Here is a 6551-nt window from a genome sequence, read left to right on the forward strand (position 1 = left end):
ACGGTAGAATTTCTACATATCATAGATTAAGGTGTGGAGCTCTGCTGTTCCTCATGAATTAATGCAAAGTACTATTGTTTTTTTATTCAATTCAAGCCTATTTCTTCTCTAAGATATCCATTCGCACACAAGAACATGATGAATGTGATGATTATGTGACACTCATAATTATTCTCACTTATGAACGTGTGCCTGACAAACACTTCTGTTCTACATGCAAACAAGCTTGAATGTGTATCTCTTAGCCTTCTGATCGTGAGATCAGAGTCTTCGTGGTATAGGCTAGAACTATTGGCGGCCATTCTTGAGGTCCGAAAAGTCTAAACCTTGTCTGTGATATTCTGAGTAGGATCCGAGAAGGGATGGCTGTGACGAGCTTCAAACTCGCGAGTGCTGGGCGTAGTGACAGACGCAAAAGGATTACTGAATCCTATTCCAGTATGATCGAGAACTGACAGATGAATAGCCGTGCGGTGACAGCACATCTTGGACCATTTTTACTGAGAGGATGGGAAGTAGCCATTGACAACGGTGATGCCCTATACAAAGCTTGCCATAAAAAGGAATGGGAATGATTGGATGAAGACAGCAGGAAAGCAGAGGTTCAGGAGGAACGAAAGCATTTCTATATACTTGTCTGAAATTCTCACCAATGAATTACATAAGTATCTCTATCTTTATTTTACGTTTTATTTATATTTTCATTATTAAAACTCTATAACCATTTAAATCCGCCTGACTGAGATTTACAAGGTGACCATAGCTTGCTTCAAGCCGACAATCTCCGTGGGATCGACCCTTACTCACGTAAAGTTTATTACTTGGACGACCCAGTGCACTTGCTGGTTAGTTGTGCGAAGTTGTGACAAAGTGCGTGAATTACGTTCCGAGCACCAAGTTGTTGGCGCCGTTGTTAAGGATCACAATTTCGTGCACCAAGTTTTTGGCGCCGTTGCCAGGGATTTTTTGAGTTTGGACAACTGACTGTTCATCTTGTTGCTCAAATTAGGTAATTTTATTTTAATTTTAAGTTTTTGTTTTTATTCTTTTTATTTTCGAAAAATATTCAAAAAAAATTAAATAGTTTTTCAAAAAAAAATTAATTTATGTTCTTCAGAATTTTTAAGAAGGAATTCTAGAGTTTCATGAAATATGTTGAAGCCTGGCTGGCTGTAAAGCCATGTCTAATTCTTTTGGACCGAGGCTTCCACCCATCAGTACAGAAGCAAGTTGAATGAAGTATCAGCTGTTGTATGTCTGATTTGTATCTGCTAAAGCTTGGCTGGCCATTGGCCATGTCTGGTGTTTTGGACCGGAGCTTTCACTGAAAGCTTGGCTGGCTAGTAAGTCATGTCTAATTCCTGGACCGAAGTTTTAGACTAACATTACAAGATTCCTGGAATTTTTATTAAAAATTTTGAAATCCTTATTTTCCTTTCCAATTAATTTTCGAAAAATATACAAAAAAAATTTATAAAATCATAAAACCAAAAAAATAATTTTGTGTTTCTTGTTTGAGTCTTGTGTCAATTTTTAAGTTTGGTGTCAATTGCATGTTTATCTCTTTCTTGCATTTTTCGAAAATTTATGCATTGCATTCTTCATGATCTTCAAGTTGTTCTTGATAAGTCTTCTTGTTTGATCTTTAAAATTTCTTGTTTTGTGTCTTTTCTTGTTTTTCATGTGCATTTTCAAATTGTTAGTGTCTAAAGTTTAAAAATTTCTAAGTTTGGTGTCTTGCATTTTTCTTTTTTCTTAAAAAATTTTTCAAAAATAAGTTCTTGGTGTTCATCTTGACATTCAAAGTGTTCTTGGTGTTCATCTTGACATTCAAAGTGTTCTTGCATGCATCATGTGTTTTGATTCATAATTTTCATATTTTGAGTCTTTTTGTTGTTTTTCTCTTTCATCATTAAAAATTCAAAAAATCAAAAAAATATCTTTCCCATTTTTCTCTCATAAATTTTCGAAAATTTGGTTTGATTTAGTCAAAAAGTTTTTAAATTTAATTGTTTCTTATGAGTCAAATCAAATTTTCAATTTAAAAATTCTATCTTTTTCAAATCTTTTTCAAAAATCAAATCTTTTTCATTTTTCTTTCATAATTTTGAAATTTTCAAAATTTATTTTCAAAATCTTTTTCTTATTTCTATTTCATATTTTCAAAATTAATGCTAACAATTAATGTGATTGATTCAAAAATTTTAAGTTTGTTACTTGGCTAGTAAAAAAGGTTAAATCATTAAATTTTAAAATCATATCTTTTTGTTTCTTGTTAGTCAAATAATCAACTTTAATTTTCAAAACCAAATCTTTTTAAATTTCTTTTTCAAATCTTTTTTTTTAAATGTCAATCACATCTTTTTTAAAATCAATTTCAAAATCTTTTCTAACTTCTTATCTTTTCAAAAATTAAATTTCAAATCTTTTTCAACTAACTACTTGACTTTTTGTTTGATTTTAAAAGTTTACTATTTCAATCATATCTTTTTCAAAACTACCTAACTAATTCTCTCTCTAATTTTCGAAAATCACCTTCCTCTTTTTCAAAATTTCTTTTCAATTAACTATTTGTTTTAAATTTTAGTTTGATTTAATTTAATTTTTTTCTTTTTAAATTTTCGAATTTTAACTTTAATTTCAAATTAAAAATAAAAATACTTTTATTTTAATTTATTTAATTTTCGAAATTTTCTCCCCCTCATCTCTTTCTAATTATTTTATTTATTTACTAACACTTCTCTTCATCTAAAAATTCGAATCCTCTCTTCCTCCTGGTGTTCGAATTTCTCTTCTTCAATTCTTTACTTCTTCTACTCACATAAAGGAATCTCTATACTGTGACATAGAGGATTCCATATTTTCTTTTCTGTTTTCTTCTTTTTCATATGAGCAGGAACAAGGATAAGAACATTCTTGTTGAAGCTGATCCTGAACCTGAAAGGACTCTGAAGAGGAAGCTAAAGAAAGCTAAAGCACAACTCTCTGGAGAAAATCTGACAGAAATTTTCGAAAAAGAAGGAGACATGGCTGAAAATAATAACAATGCAAGGAAGATGCTTGGTGACTTTTGATAAAGCACTATTTTATGGTTTATCTTGTACTCAATTGAGTAGTTTTTATTAACTCTTTACCCACTTATTCATACTATTTGCATGGTTTTATATTTCCTTCCTAATTATGTGTTTTGATTGAAAACATGCTTCTTTGATCTTATATTTGTTTATTATTAATCCTCTCTTATCACCATTAGATGCCTTGATATGTGTGTTAAGTATTTTCAGATATTATAGGGCAGGAATGACTTGGAGGATGGAAAGGAAGCATGCAAAAGTGGAAGGAATACAAGAAGTTAGAGAAATTGCTAATCTGTCCAGCCTGACCTCTTTGCACTCAAATGGCTATAACTTCAGTTGCGTTGGAAAGCTAACGTCCGGGGCTTCGATTTGATATATAATATGTTATAGTTTCCCTGAAGCTAAGTGACGCGACCGCGTGATCCATGCGGCCGCGTCGCAGTGACGAAAATCCAGCGTGGCAAAATTCGAAACCAGCGAATTCTGGACTGTTTCTGACCCAGTTTGCGGCCCAGAAAACACAGATTAGAGGCTATAAAATGGGAGACTGCATCCATTCATAAGGAGGCTCTCATAATTCACTTCTCATGATTTAGATTAGTTTTGAGAGAGGTTCTCTCCTCTCTCTTAGGATTAGGATTTAGGACTTCTCTTAGTTTTAGGAATGACTCTCAATCCCAGGTTCTTTATTTTTATTTAATTTATGAACTCTTCCATGTTACATATAATTTTCTTAATTAATGTTATTTGAGGTATTTCAATTTATGATTGCTGTTATTGTTGCTTTACATCTGAAGGCATTTTTATTCCAGTAGATTTACTTTTTCCCTTTTGGTTTTGGTTAAGAAATCAATAACTCAGGAGTTATCCAACTCAACAGCATAATTGTTAATTGTTATCTTGTCAATTGAATTGAACTTCAATAATCCCAATCTTTTCTTAGGAAATAAATAAGATTCGAAGATCAAACTAATTAGTCCCTTGACTTTCCTTTACTTTAGTAAAGGTTGACTAAGTGGAATTAAGATTCAATTTTCATTATCATTGATAAGGATAACTTGGTCTGGACTTCCAATTTCTCTTACCTTACCAAAAGTTTAGTTTACAGTTATTTATTTATTTTACTTGTCATTTAAATATATCTGTGCCCATTGCCCAAACTCAACATTCCCCAAAAATACACTTTTTCATAACCAATAATAAGAACATACTTCCCTGCAATTCCTTGAGAAGACGACCCGAGGTTTAAATACTCGGTTATCAATTTTAAATGGGTTTGTTACTTGTGACAACCAAAACATTTGTACGAAGGGATTTCTGTCGGTTTAGAGACTATATCTACAACGCGACTGTTTTTATGAAATTCTTTACTGGCAAAAATCCTAACGTCAAAATGGCGCTGTTGCCGGGAAATTGCAAACGTGTGCCTTATTATTGGTTATTGTAAATTTTTTTTATTTTTGCTTGTTTATTTGTTTTTATTTTTGTTTTTATTTTTGCTTTTCCATAAATTAAGAGGTTATTTGTTTTTATTTAGTTATTAAAAAAAAATTTTCAAAAATTTGTTCTTAGTGTTCATCTTGATCTTCGAGTTGTTCTTCATGTTCATCTTGACCTTCAAGTTGTTCTTAGTTGTTTTCTTCGTTTTGATCTAAAAATTTGAAATTTGGTGTCATTTTATTTTTTTTCTCTTTCCTCATTAAATTCAAAAATATTTTTAATTAATTTTTTCGAAAAAAAAATTTCAGATTTTTATTTTTAAAATTTTTATCTTATCTTATCTTATTTCAAAAATCAAATTCAAAATTTAAATAACCTTTTAATTTAAATTTATTTTTATTTTTGTTTTTAATTTTTTTATTTGCTACTATGAACTCTCACCCCTTTGGCTATGAGCCTGGTTACAATAATGTTGCAGGAAGAAGAAATTACAATGAGAACAGGCATCAAGGTTGGAACAATCAAAGATGGGAGGAGCCACAAGGATTTGATCAACCCTCATGGCAACAACCACCTCCAATGGACTTTCAACAACCACCACCATATGCCTATAAACCCTTTCCTCAACATAACTTTGGACCACCAAACTCACAAGTCCCTTTCCGCCATTCACCTCCATATGACCCTAACCCACATCTACCATACCAACCACCTTATGAACCAAATGAACCATACATAGATCCACCCCAAACCTCCATGGAGAGAGCACTTACCGATCTAAACTCTACTATACGAGCTCTCGCCGCCCAAATCAGACCACCAAATACCTTTAACAATCAATCCTCAAGCTCTAGTGTACTTCCTTTTCAATCACAGAATGATCTCCCCATCCCACCACTACCTCAATATTTGCCATCTCCATATCCATCAATCCAAGAGCACTATGATCCTACCTATGATAATCGAGTGCATAAAGAGACAAAGGATCGTTTCAAGGAAATAGTGGATCGATTTCAGGCAACCACTCAACAACTGGAGCAAGCATTAATTCAATGGGCTTCTAAGTGCTCAAATATACAAGGATCAACCACAGCTCCATGTGGACAGTCTAGTGAAGAGCGTAGCATGAAGGAGATACCAGAAACCCCAGTGGACAAGACAGAGAATGAATTCGTACTAGAACAAGTAGAAGAAGCTGTCATTGTTCAAAAAGAAGAAGAAGTGGTTGAAGACTTAGGAGATGCAGAACCTCCATGGGAAAAAGGAAGATGGCCAGTGATAAGAATTGTCAAGCAAGGTTCATCATGGTTGGAAGCTTTAAGTTTAAATGCAAAGGTTGGTATAAAGCTCAACTGAATGGGTCTAGGAAGTTGTTTGGTCGCTGCAGTGAGAATTCAGATCACCTTTCACCCGGCTGGAAAAATACAGATCCTGACAAAAATGGGTGTAAAAGCAAGGTTTGGGATCCTGGAATCTGTTCTGACATCCAACACCCCGTGAGCCTAAGAATCTTTTTGAAGCTGCTTAAGGGTTTTGCATGCCTAGTTTGGGACCCCGGAGGTTACTGGAATCACAAACACTGGTGGAGATTCCTGGATGAGTTCAAGCACAAGCCTCCATAACAAAGGACTCCCCAAATGTCCAACTTAAGGACTTTAACTAAAAGTGCTAGGTGGGAGACAACCCACCATGGTATGATTGTTCCTTTTTTCATTTAGTTATTATTTGTTTTCTAGTTTTAATTTATTTTATTATATTGAACCTGGAGTTTTGCATCACCTTCATATTAAAACTACATTCTTCATTTTTTAGATTAAAAAAAAAAAAATTTCGCACGCGACGCGGCAGCGTCGCTGACGCGTCCGCGTCACTAGTGCGTTGGGAAGAAAAGAATATGAACAGAGAGTTACGCAGGAGCAGGGCTGGAGGCGTGCCAATGGCACAAATCGTCCAACGCGACTGCGTCACCGACGCGTCCGCGTCGAATGGGAATATTGGCCTCCCACGCGACCGCGTGTTCCACGCGGCCGCGTG

This window comes from Arachis ipaensis, chromosome B05 (genome assembly GCF_000816755.2).
Source record: "Arachis ipaensis cultivar K30076 chromosome B05, Araip1.1, whole genome shotgun sequence".
Taxonomy (NCBI): domain Eukaryota; kingdom Viridiplantae; phylum Streptophyta; class Magnoliopsida; order Fabales; family Fabaceae; genus Arachis; species Arachis ipaensis.